Below are 12,975 nucleotides of genomic sequence, written 5' to 3' on the forward strand. Positions count from 1 at the left end.
AGACACAACTGTGAGCTATCTACAAAAAGGTGTATGATTTTGATAAATTCTTATCAAATCATCTCGTATCAGAAATCTGAACTTTGGTAAGAAAGTAAATAAAGTATTGATTTCTAGAAGTCCAACTGATTTCTGGATATATGTCAAAGGTAGTGGGAGCATCAGTGTTATGCTAATAATCATCATGCTAGTGGGAGCATTATAATTATTATAAGTGTTGCAAGTTAGCAATGTTAATTATAGAAAACAAAAGTTTCAATTGGGAAAAGTTGTTTCGCTATAATCAAAGGAGAGGAAATTATACTTCATTTTAATTCTAAAAGCTTAGATTGAGAATTTTATCATCTTTAGTCAAGGATATATATATATATATATATATATATATATATATATATATATATATATATATATATGAATGTTTTGTTGGAATGGTTCAACATAAGGAAATTTTATATATATATATATATATATATATATATATATATATATATATATATATATATATATATATATATATATATATATATATTGCGTTCTCAAATTCAATTATGATTACGACATCCCTTTTCATAATCAAATTATGAATAGATGGCAAATAAAAAATATTGTAGCAAAAGACTAGTCTAGGATCATGTCTTTATGTGAGACATCGTGAATCGTGTCCCATATACTTCGGATATATGATCAATTACATGTGCTATAATATTTATCCTTTCTAAATTTCAAAATGCCTAGGGAATTATGAGGGGAAAAGGCCTAGAATTGCATATGACTAAAACGATTAAGCAATTGTCTAGGATAATATGAGGTTTACTAAAGATTGGTTGCTCACGGTTAGTTGGAAGTATGGTGTAAATTTTTGGAAAGGACCATATTGACATATTCTGAAAAGAGGCAACTCTTGTTCATAAGTGATAGTCAAAATGGTAATATGGAAATGTTTCCATAGGTGGAAGATATTCATTAAAGTTGTGGAAGATTAGAAAACTTAATGCAGGAAGGATGTTTAAAGGAATGTACTTTGAATTTGAGAGTTCGTTTCCATGGAATTGATATCCATTGGAATAGTCTATGATCTCTGTTGAGAAGTCTTTATGACTTTGTACATAGTCATTACAAGAGGATCAATGCATATAAGTTTATAATCTGACAAATTTCGCTAAATGGCAGGAATTTGGAATTCTTACATTTACAATAAGGATTTGGGATTGTGAAATGAGCATCATTGGAATTATGTTCAATTGATCTATTTCATAAAGTAAGGATCATAGACAAACATAGTATGCATACTTGGTGTATGGCATAACTATTTTTTGGACAAACATAGTGTGCGTGCTTGGAGCATGGCATGACTATTGTTTCAGTTCAAGTATTAAGGTGATTAATCAGAACATTATACAATGAATAATGTGTAATCAATATGGTGATAAACACAAGATGTTTTATTTATATTAATAAGTTCTGAGACCATATTGGATTTGATTATTCTTGTATTTCACTATGCATGTTTTGACTTCCCAAATAACTAGGTTATTCAAACTATCCAATGTCAATCATACTTTGGAAGTAGGTGTTGAGGCAAGACTATCATGAAGGGTCTGTAGTTTGTCTGGGACAAAGTGGCTGCAATGTTCATGAGTGCTCCTAGAATGAGATTCAAGTAATGGATTCAACCCATGCTCATTTGAATCACTTCATGGATTTTATCACGAGTGAATCATGAGACGAAAATGTCTTATATTCTTCAAACGGAGACATGTGAGGTGTAGTTGCGCATCAGTTGCACATTGACATATGTAAACACAACTAGTAACTTGGTTGTTATTGTTAGATTAGTGTCTAAGTCCATAACTATTTTGGTGTGTACTTGACCCGATGGTGCATGGTCCTTTTGGGTTGCCTTCACCAAAGCAACTTGATAGGATGAATTATGGAGAGAAAGGATTAAATATGATTTATTAATATATTGTGAAAATAATATCTTAAAGGAGAAATCATATTGTTTAATTAATATTAGTCAAGAATTAATTAGTAATTAGTTTTGTGACTAAAAGAGATTAATTAAACTTAAGGGGCTGGAATTGTAATTATAAGATAATTGCAATTTGGGCTATGGATTGTTTTATATTAAGGAGTGGAAGAATTCTATGGGGAAACCCATAAGAAATCGTCCAAGGCCTTGAGGAAAGGAGTCCATGGGTTGCTTAGGGATTAAGCATCCAAATTAGGGTTTCCTTGTTAGATAACCCTAATAGCCTCACTATATATAGAACCCTTAAGGCTCAAAAACGTGGCTAAGCTTTGTTCTAGGGTTTCACACATTTTTTGGTAGCCTCCATCCTCTCTCGTCTTCATCCTCTTGCTCTTGGTGTTTGTGAACCATTAGAGGAGTGACATTTGTGACTCTAAGCTTTCTAAAGTCAATACAAGGAGGAATTGAGATTGTTATTGCTTCATAACAATCAAGGTATGATCTTAAACCTATTCTCATGTTAATATGATTACTTGAATGCTAGAATTAGGGTTTATAGTCTTGGATAACATGCATGTACAATAGAGAAACCTAGATCCAAGCATTAGGGTTTGTATGAGCACATAGGATGTTCTTATGACCAAAACCCATCAGTTATAAAACATATTGTTGTGTGTAATTTGATGAGTAAGTACAAGCGAACATTTGGGTCAAATTTTATCCATTTCTTTTACCCTTGGAGGGATAAAAGCGATATATGTGGGCCCGTCGATGATTAAGTGATGACACCCGTAAGTGCTTGGCCAAGCTTGGAATGATTTGATCTATACAATTAGTCGGTCATCATAAATCAGAAATCGGGAAACAACAAATGGACAGAGAGAATGATTATAATTTATGTAACAACGCACATTTTCAAACAAATTTTCCATTGCAAATAAAGTGACTTTATTCAAATTAAATATAATTATTCCAAGTTTTAGGTCAAAATATAATCATTAAAATCCCCAAGATCTCAAAATATCGAACAGTGTGTACGCATCACGCCGGCGCCTTCCCACGGTCCTCGCTAGTACCTGAAACACATACATAACAACTGTAAGCATAAATTCTTAGTGAGTTCCCCAGTATACTACTTACACGTATACGCCTTTCCAGGCCCTGACCTTCCGGTCCACAACACAACGCCTTCTGGCCCGTAACATAATCGCCTTCCGGCCCATAACATATTCGCCTTCCGGTCCATAACATATTGCCTTCCGGCCCATAAAACATACACAGCACATATAATAATTAACTTACCACATATAGCACATATATCACATATCATATCCGACCTTCAGGTCACACAGTCAAACCCTTCCGGGTACAGTATAGTGAGAAGACTCACCTCGTGAATATCGAAAGCTAGCAACTCCTGAAATCACTCGTACTCGATCCGCCGAGCTACAGACTCCCTATAATATCATATATCCCTTATTAACACTTTTATCATTCAAGACAACTGCCCCTAAGAAATCACATGTAGGTCAACTCGTTTCAACGGTCAACGGTCAACTTGACCGGACTCGGCGAGTGCTATGGCGACTCGGCGAGTCTAGACGTCTTCACCAATTCCCTGATGTTCCCTTTCTACTCGTCGAGTATCCTTCTTGACTCGACGAGTTCCTCGTGGAAGAATCGCGGGGCCACCCCGACTCCACTCGCCGAGTCTGAAGAACAGCTCGACGAGTCCCAGTTATTCTCCAAGCTACTCGCCGAGTCTGTTCATTGGACTCGGCGAGTCCATGCCATGCAGTCGATCAAACTGCTTCCTAAGATTAGTATTGTCCCGACCATTCATAGATCTGGTCCTCCTAAGCTGGTCCATCACGTAAGGCCTTCATTTAGGTGCTCATGCTACACCCCAAGACTTATAATTTACATTTTGACTTAAGGCATAAGGATTCCAATCCAAAACCTCTCTTAATTCCCGAAATGCACAGGCGTGGGACATTCTGGACCTCTAAAGGTCCCAGTACAGGGTTCCAATCGTTTGGGGACTAAGGTACATTCAATCTAGCCACCAAAAGGGTTCCATAAACCCTAAATCCATATACACATCAACATGGAAGAGTGTAATTCGATTTATTACCTGAATAACATGTTCTCTGCATCCCCAAACCTCAGAACGTGATTCTCTTGCTGTTCCTTTAGCAAAGCCCTTCTCTTCCTTGCACAACAACTCTTCCAAACTCAACAATGATCTTCAATCCTTGCTCCAGATGCACACAATTGGTTTAGGGTTCTTCTCAGTAGGCTAAAACGGACAATGACGGCCTATAAGTCCATTTTATACATTCCAAAACCAAACGGCTAGGGTTTCCGCTGAACAGCGCAGACTCGTCGAGTCCATATCTGGACTCGTCGAGTCCAGTCGCGAACCCGCGACCAAGTCTGTGGTCCTACTCGGCGAGTCTGGCTCCAACTCGCCGAGTCCCTTCTTAAAACACCCCAAAAACATAATTATAACAATACCTGAAATTCCGGGCTGTTACAACTCTCCCCCACTAGGACTAGACTTCGCCCTCGAAGTCTCACTCTGCAAATAACTCCGGATGCTGCTCCCGGATCTCACGCTCCGGCTCCCAAGTCATCTCCGATCCTTTCCGGTGTTGCCACTGAACCAACACCAGAGGTACCTCCTTGTTCCTCAGAACCTTGATCTTCCGATCCCTGATGGCCACTGGTCTCTCGGCGTAATTCAGGCTCGCATCCACCTAAATATCCTCTAATGGAACCACTGCCGATTCATCGGCTATACACTTCCTCAACTGCGATACATGAAAAGTATTGTGGATCTGTCCCAACTCTGCTGGCAACTCCAACCGATAGGCTACCCGGCCTACCCTTGCAATCACACGAAATGGACCTATAAACCGGGGCCCCAACTTGCCCCTCTTCCTGAACCGGATCACTCCTTTCCAAGGAGAAACCTTCAGGAGAACGAAGTCGCCAACCTGAAATTCAAGCTCGGACCGGCGTCTGTCCGCATAACTCTTCTGTCGGCTCTGGGCGGTCAATAACCTCTGTCTAACCTGCTGAATCTGCTCTGTCGTCTGAAGTACGATCTCTGTACTTCCCATCACTCTCTGTCCCACCTCTCCCTAGCAAATGGGGGTCCGACACCTCCTACCATACAACAACTCAAAAGGTGGCATACCAAAGCTCGAATGATGGCTGTTGTTGTAGGAAAACTCTGCCAAGGGTATATACGCATCCCAGCTACCCCCGAAATCTAACACACACGCTCGAAGCATGTCCTCCAGTGTCTGAATCGTGCGGTACTAAAATGCAGTTTAGTACCCAGCTCCTCATGGAATTTCTTCTAGAACCTGGAAGTGAAGTGTACATCACGGTCCGAAACAATCGAGATCGGCACTCCATGCCGAGATACTACTTCCCTCACGTATATCTCCGCCAACTTCTCCGCTGATGAACTCTCGCTGATGGCAAGGAAGTGTGCACTCTTCGTCAACCTATCCACAATCACCCAAATTGCATCGACTCCCCTGGGAGTTCTCGGTAATTTGGTGATGAAATCCATAGTAATCTGTTCCCACTTCCACTCAGGAATCTCCAAAGGCTGCAACTTGCCATGCGGTCTCTGGTGCTCGGCCTTAACTCTACGGCAGGTCAAGCACCTCTCAACGAACCAGGCGACGTCTCTCTTCATACAGGGCCACCAGTATTCCTTCCTCAAGTCCAAATACATTTTCGTAGCACCGGGATGGATCGAGAATTTTGATCTGTGAGCCTCTTCCATCAAAGTAGCACGCGTGCCGCCCACAAACGGTACCCAAATCCGACCCTGAAACGTCAAAAGTCCTCGACCATCCTTAACGAACTCTGAAATTAACCCAACAACTCGCTCTTTCTTCTGCATCTCGGATCTCACAGCCTCGGCCTGTGCCCCACGAATAGCATCCAATACCGGAGTCATCACCGTCTGTCTCAGACATACATCTCGCAATGGAGTGCTCTCCGCCCTGCGGCTCAGTGCATCGGCTACCACATTAGCCTTGCCCGGGTGGTACAGGATTTCACAATCATAATCCTTGACCACATCCAACCACCTCCTCTGACGCATATTTAGGTTGGGCTGCTCCATCAAATACTTCAAACTCTTATGGTCCGTGTATATCGTACATCGAACCCCATACAGGTAGTGACGCCAAATCTCGAGAGCGAACACTACTGCCCCCAACTCTAAATCGTACGTGGGATATCTCGCCTCATGAGGCTTTAGCTGTCTCGATGCATAAGCTATCACATGACATATCTGCATCAACACTGCACCCAGTCCCGAAATCGATGCGTCGCAATATACGACAAAATCTTCCATCCCTTCCGGGAGAGCTAGTACCGGGGCTTCGCACAGTCTCTGGCGAAGTGTCTCGAAGGAAGTCTGTTGCTCGGGTCCCCATGAGAATGCAACACCCTTCTGAGTCAATCTGGTGAGCGGCACTGCGATCTTGGAGAAATCCTTAATACACCTCTGATAGTACCCCGCCAACCCAAGGAAACTCCTGATCTCAGAAGGTGACTTCGGTACCTCCCAACTCATCACAGCCTCCACCTTGGCCGGATCGACCAATATCCCTGCCTGATTAACAACATGTCCAAGAAATTGGACCTCCCGCAACCAGAAGTCACATTTGGAGAACTTTGCATATAGCTTCTCCGACCTCAGTACCTCAAGGACCTCTCGCAAATGTCCCTCATGCTGCTCACTAGATCGCGAATACACTAGGATGTCGTCGATAAATACAATCACAGACCGATCCAACATCGGCCTGCATACCCTGTTCATGAGGTCCATGAACACCACCGGGGCATTGGTGAGCCCGAAAGGCATCACCACAAACTCGTAATGCCCATATCGCGTCCTAAATGCTGTCTTCTGGACGTCCTCATTCCGCACTCTTACCTGATGGTACCCTGACCTCAGATCGATCTTGGAAAACCAAGATGCCCCTTGCAACTGATCGAATAAATCATCGATCCTCGGTAACGGGTAACGGTTCTTGACCGTCACTTTGTTCAACTCCCGGTAATCAATGCACATCCGATGTGAACCATCCTTCTTCTTGACAAACAAAATCGGTGCTCCCCACGGCGAGCTGCTCGGCCGAATAAATCCCTTCCCCAGCAACTCCTGGAGTTGCGAGGACAACTCTTGCATCTCTGGAGGTGCGAGACGATAAGGCACCTTCGCAATAGGCGCAGCCCCCGGAATCAGGTCGATACCAAACTCTACTTGCCTCGCAGGAGGTACTCCCGGTAGCTCCTCGGGAAAAACGTCTGGAAACTCGCGCACCACTGGGACCTCCTCCACTGACCTCAGTCTCTTGGAAGCCTCCCACGTATCCATCACATATGCCACAAAACCCTTACATCCCTGCTGTAGACATTGCCTCGCCCTAGCGGCCGAACAAAAAGCTGATCCCAAATGGGTACCCTCGCCGTACACCGTAAGAACTCCCCCACTAGGGTCTCGTATAGTCACCAGCTGACGCTCACAGTCGATGACAGCGCTGAATCGACTCAACCAGTCCATGCCCACGATGACACAGACATCACCCATCGCAATAGGAATTAGGTCAATCGGAAACTCAACCCCGAAAATCTCTAGTACGCATCCCCGAAGAACCTCTGTGGCACAAACCACCCTCTCGGCCGCTATAGAAACGTGTTGGATAAGGTGTCTAAGTCCATAACTATTTCTGGTATGTACTTGACCCGACCCGGCATGGTCCATTTGGGTTGCATGGCATCATGCAATTGGATAGACTAAATGAGAGAAATAACACTTGGAGATTATTAATATATTATAAGTTCTAATATATTGATAATATTATTTGATTAGTTTGATCAAGAATTAATTTAGAATTAATTATGTGATCAAAAGATAACTAATTAAATATATGGGTTGATTATGTAAATCATCCATATCTTGTATAGTGGGCTAAAAGGCTCCATGGACTATCAAGTTGGGTTCCACCCATAGGATGCTCCATGGATGCTCCATGGGAGTTACAAACCCATGGGTCATGGAAATGAAGAGTCATGACACATTAGGGTGTAACCCTAGATGTGTCAACACTATATAAGTAACATGTTCTCCACCTAAAATCGGCTACACTAAGAAACAAGAGGGCTTGGCCGGTTTTTGAGAAGTGTGTGTTCTCTCATAAGTTCTTCCAAGAGCATTTGGTGTTGTGTGAAGCATTTGAGGCATCACACTTTGGGTGCTAGGCTCACAAGGTTTCAAGGAACACAAACAACAACAAGGTAAGTTATTCTATCTATACTTTAAGTTAAAATTGTTCCCCATGTATGCTAGATAGGAATATAACCTTGGAATTCAACTTTGCATGATAATTAGACAAACATAGATCCAAGGTTATTAGGGTTGCATGTACACTTAGGAAGTGTTAGAATGCTCAAATCCCATCAGTGGTATCAGAGCCTAGGCTTGTTTGCTCTTATTTGTGCTTAAAAGTTGAAAAAAGAATCGGAAATCTTGCTGTCTGCGAATGGACTCGTCCAGTCTATAGGGGGACTCGTCGAGTTCATGAGTATCTTCAACCAACTCGGCGAGTGAGTTCATGCACTCGGCGAGTAGGGTCGACTGATTGCAGAATTTCGATTTAGTTGCTGGGAATGAATTAGAAACATTACCCTAAACTGTTTTGGTAATTGAAAACTTGTTTTTGTTGGTGTAATGTCTTTGCTAATTCATTTACAACAACTAGTTATCAAAATTACAAAGTTTTAAATGTAATGTTTGATTGTGTTCATATTCATGTTCTTGTTCTTATGATGTTTTAGATGATCATAGGAATTATTTGTAACCTATGTGGTAGATTAATTCTTGATCATAATGTGTTTTAATGGAGTCCATAACTTGTCCTCAAGTTATGGAAAACCAAGAGTCACACTTGAATTAAAACCATTAAAACAAACAAAAGAGTTAGAAAAATGAAGAGTCTTCATTTTATTACTCTATTAAACTCATAAGTTACAAGAAATGAAAAGTTTTGAAAGTTACAAAACTTGCCCTCAAGTTTTGGAACAAGTAAAGTTAAGTTAAAACTTTAAGTTCCAACCCCTAGAATTTTAAAAAGTTAAAATTCAACTCTTATACTTATATTATGATGATTTAATAATTATATATATATATATATATATATATATATATATATATATATATATATATATATATATATATGTATAAGAATAAAGTCGTCTTACCGCTAGTACGCCTCATTCACGAAGCCGGTCTATAAGGTGGGTATAAGGTTGTTGCCTATAAAATGGTGACTTAATGGGTGTCTACTCTCACCCACCGCTTGCTTGACTGGTGGAGGGTCGTTAGCCGAACGGGTAAGACAAGGACTTATAAACTCTCATTCAAAGTATGATGAATATTATAAAGAACTAAAATATTTGTTAAATTCCCAATCTTAGCTACTTTAGGAAAATGTGAATAAGGTGCTAATCCATGAAATTACACTTTACACTTTGTCTAAGTCGTTGGTGGAGCGTGTGTGGTTAACCGGCACACTAACTTGGACTTAACAAGGTAGGTAAAGGGTGACTTAAGGTTTATTATAGTATCGGTGGAGCGTGTGTGGTTTACCGGCACATCGATTGAGTGATAAACTTTAAGGGTACCAAGTGATTTGCATGGTTACTTCACACCTCGTTTTGTGATCCTCGGTATCCCAGTCACAAAACTTGGAGGGCACTCTCGAGATTGAAACATGCCTTTGAAAAGTTCATTGAATCTCAAAGAATCTAGGAATTTCTAAAAACCAATAAAACCTAATATCTAATATTTCGGTTTTCGTGGTGGAAATTGGTGAATCGTCATTCACCTACCTTTCAAATATGGTATAGCTTAGATTACGGCATACCTCTTCTAAGTTATATTATATTGTGATTGGATCCTAGCCTTAATATTAGATTTGGGTGTTTTATTAAGGACTCTCTTAAATCTATACTAAACTTGTTCTCCTCTTTCAGATGTCTTCAAATAATGCTTCTGGCTCGAATCCTAATGGCTCCTTTACTCTTATGAGTTTGTGTGGGAAAGTCACCTTTGATGGATCCAACTTCAATGAATGGATCAGAAACATCAGGATGATTACCCGCTACGAGGACAAAGAATATGTCCTTGACAAGGAGCTTAAGGAGATTGATGAGACCACTGCAACTCCTCAGGAGATCGCTGACTTTCAGGCACATGAAAGGGATGCTACGAAAGTAGCATGCATCATGATGGCCACAATGATAGCAATTCTCCAAAAGTCCTATGAGGATTTCTACCCTTATGAAATGAACCAAGATTTGATGGAAAGATACCATCAAAGTGCACGACAAGAGAGGTACGAAATCATCTGCTCCATGATAACAACCATGATGAAGGACGGGGATTCCGTCACGAGCCACATGCAGAAAATGCAAAGGTATGTGGATCGATTGCTGAAACTTAATGTGAACCTCCCTGAGGAGCTAGCAATAGATATAATTTTGCACTCCTTACCATCGTGCTATGATCAATTCCGCATGACATATCACATGAATAAGGAAGAGGTCACTCTGAGCAAACTTCAGGGACTTCTCAAGACTACAGAAACAGGTCTTAAGGGGAAGTCGGTTGCTATCACTCCTACTCCAAACTCAACTCCGGTTTTGGCAATCGGGAAAAGTCGAGGGAGGAAGAGAAAGAGATCTTCGAAGGGTACCAAGGCTCGGACCCTTGATGGCTCTTCTTCAAGTGGAACCAAGAAAGGTTTCATTACTCCTTCTTCTGACCCAAAAGAGGCTGAATGCTTCTATTGTCATGAAAAAGCTCATTGGAAACGGAACTGCCCAAAGTACCAGCACGATGTGAAGGATGGGAAAGTCAAACCCAACCATGCAGGTATTTACACTATCATTTCTAATAACTCACCCCATTCGAAATCTTGGGTCCTTGATACCGGTTGTGGTATTCATATTTGTTGTGACTTGCAGGGACTAAGAAGAAGTGAGGATGTGGAGCAAGGAAGAATAAACTTGATCATGGGGAACAGGAAAGCTTCACCTGTCACGAAGATTGGAGTTTATACTTTATCGCTAAGTAGTGGGTTTAGTTTAGATTTGAATAAGTGTTGTTACTCGCCAGGAATGGCAAGAAATATTATTTCCTTTTATGCTTTGTACAAACAAGGGTTTACCTTTTCGTTTAATAATGAAGTTGGTTCTATTGATGCTTTCTTTAATAATGTTCTTTATTTTAAAGCATTACCTTGTGATGGTGTGTATGAAGCTGTGTCTGTTGTAGATAACTTAGGAAATAATGTTTTGTGTATTGATTCTACTAATAATAATAACTTGGATAAAGCTTCATTATGGCATTATCGTCTTGGACATATAAGCAAGAAACGCATAGGCCAACTCCAAAAAGATGGAGTCTTGGAGTCGTTTGACCTAAAGTCAAATGATAGTTGCGAATCATGCTTACTTGGAAAAATGACAAAGTCACCCTTCACAGGCTCGTGTGAAAGGGGTGAAGGTTTGTTGGACCTTATACACACGGATGTGTGTGGACCATTCAAACATGCCACAAGGGATGCTAATCATTATTATTTGACTTTTACTGATGATTACAGTAGATATGGATATGTCTAATTAATCAAGCATAAGTCAGAGACTTTCGAGAAGTTTAAGGAATTTAAAGAGGAAGTCGAGAATCAATTGGGCAGGAACATTAAGATGCTTCGATCTGATCGGGGTGGTGAGTATCTTAGTTCAGAGTTCCTCGACTATCTAAGGGAATGTGGGATTGTCTCACAATTGACACCTCCCATGACACCGCAGTTGAATGGTGTGGCTGAGAGGCGTAATCGAACCTTGTTAGACATGATTCGTTCCATGATGAGTCGAGCTTCGCTACCAATCTCATTCTGGGTGTATGCCTTAGAGACTGCCGCCCATATCCTTAATCTAGTCCCTACAAAGAAAGTTGCCAAAACTCCTCACGAGATGTGGACTGGTAAAGTACCTAAACTAGACCACATCAAGATTTGGGGTTGCGAGGCTTTCGTGAGACGCGAGACTCATGATAAGCTCAAACCCCGAAGCGAGAGGTGTATTTTCATCGGCTACCCACAACAATCCTTTGGTTACCTCTTCTACAGACCTAGTGACAATGTGGTCTTTGTAGCAAGAAGAGGAGTCTTTCGAGAAAAAGAGTTTATAAGCCAAGGAGACAGTGGGAGGCAAATTGATCTTGAAGAAATTCAAGAGTCAAGTGGTGATGGAACTTCAAACTCTAGCCCTCAACCTGAGGAGGAAACTCCAGTTGAGCCAATTGACGAATCTGTACCTCTGAGGCGTTCCACGAGAGTTAGGAGTGCACCTGAGCATTACTATGGATTCCATATTACTGCAGAAGGTGAGACACTTATTAGTGATGGGACACTAGTAAGTCAAGATGACCCTAACAGCTACGAGGAAGCCATGGCAGACCCCGAGTCTGCTAAATGGAAAGAGGCTATGGATAGCGAGATACAATCCATGTATGACAATCAAGTTTGGAACTTGGTTGAGAATGTACCAGGTCGAAAGACTGTAGGGTGCAAATGGGTCTTCAAGAAGAAGACCGACATGGATGGTAAAGTACACACTTATAAGGCTAGACTGGTTGCAAAGGGCTTCTCTCAAATTCCTGGAGTGGATTATGATGAGACATTTTCTCCGGTAGCCAAGATTAAGTCTATTCGGGTTCTGTTAGCCATAGCCGCATTTCATGACTATGAAATTTGGCAAATGGATGTCAAAAATGCTTTCCTTAATGGAAAGTTGGCTGAAGATGTTTACATGAGTCAGCCAGAGGGTTTTGTCAGCAACGAGTACCCTAATAGAGTGTGTAAGCTTGAGAAGTCCACTTATGGATTAAAGCAAGCACCTCG

The sequence above is a fragment of the Lactuca saligna genome, chromosome 8 (genome assembly GCF_052625555.1).
Source record: "Lactuca saligna cultivar CGN05327 chromosome 8, ASM5262555v1, whole genome shotgun sequence".
Lineage (NCBI taxonomy): Eukaryota > Viridiplantae > Streptophyta > Magnoliopsida > Asterales > Asteraceae > Lactuca > Lactuca saligna.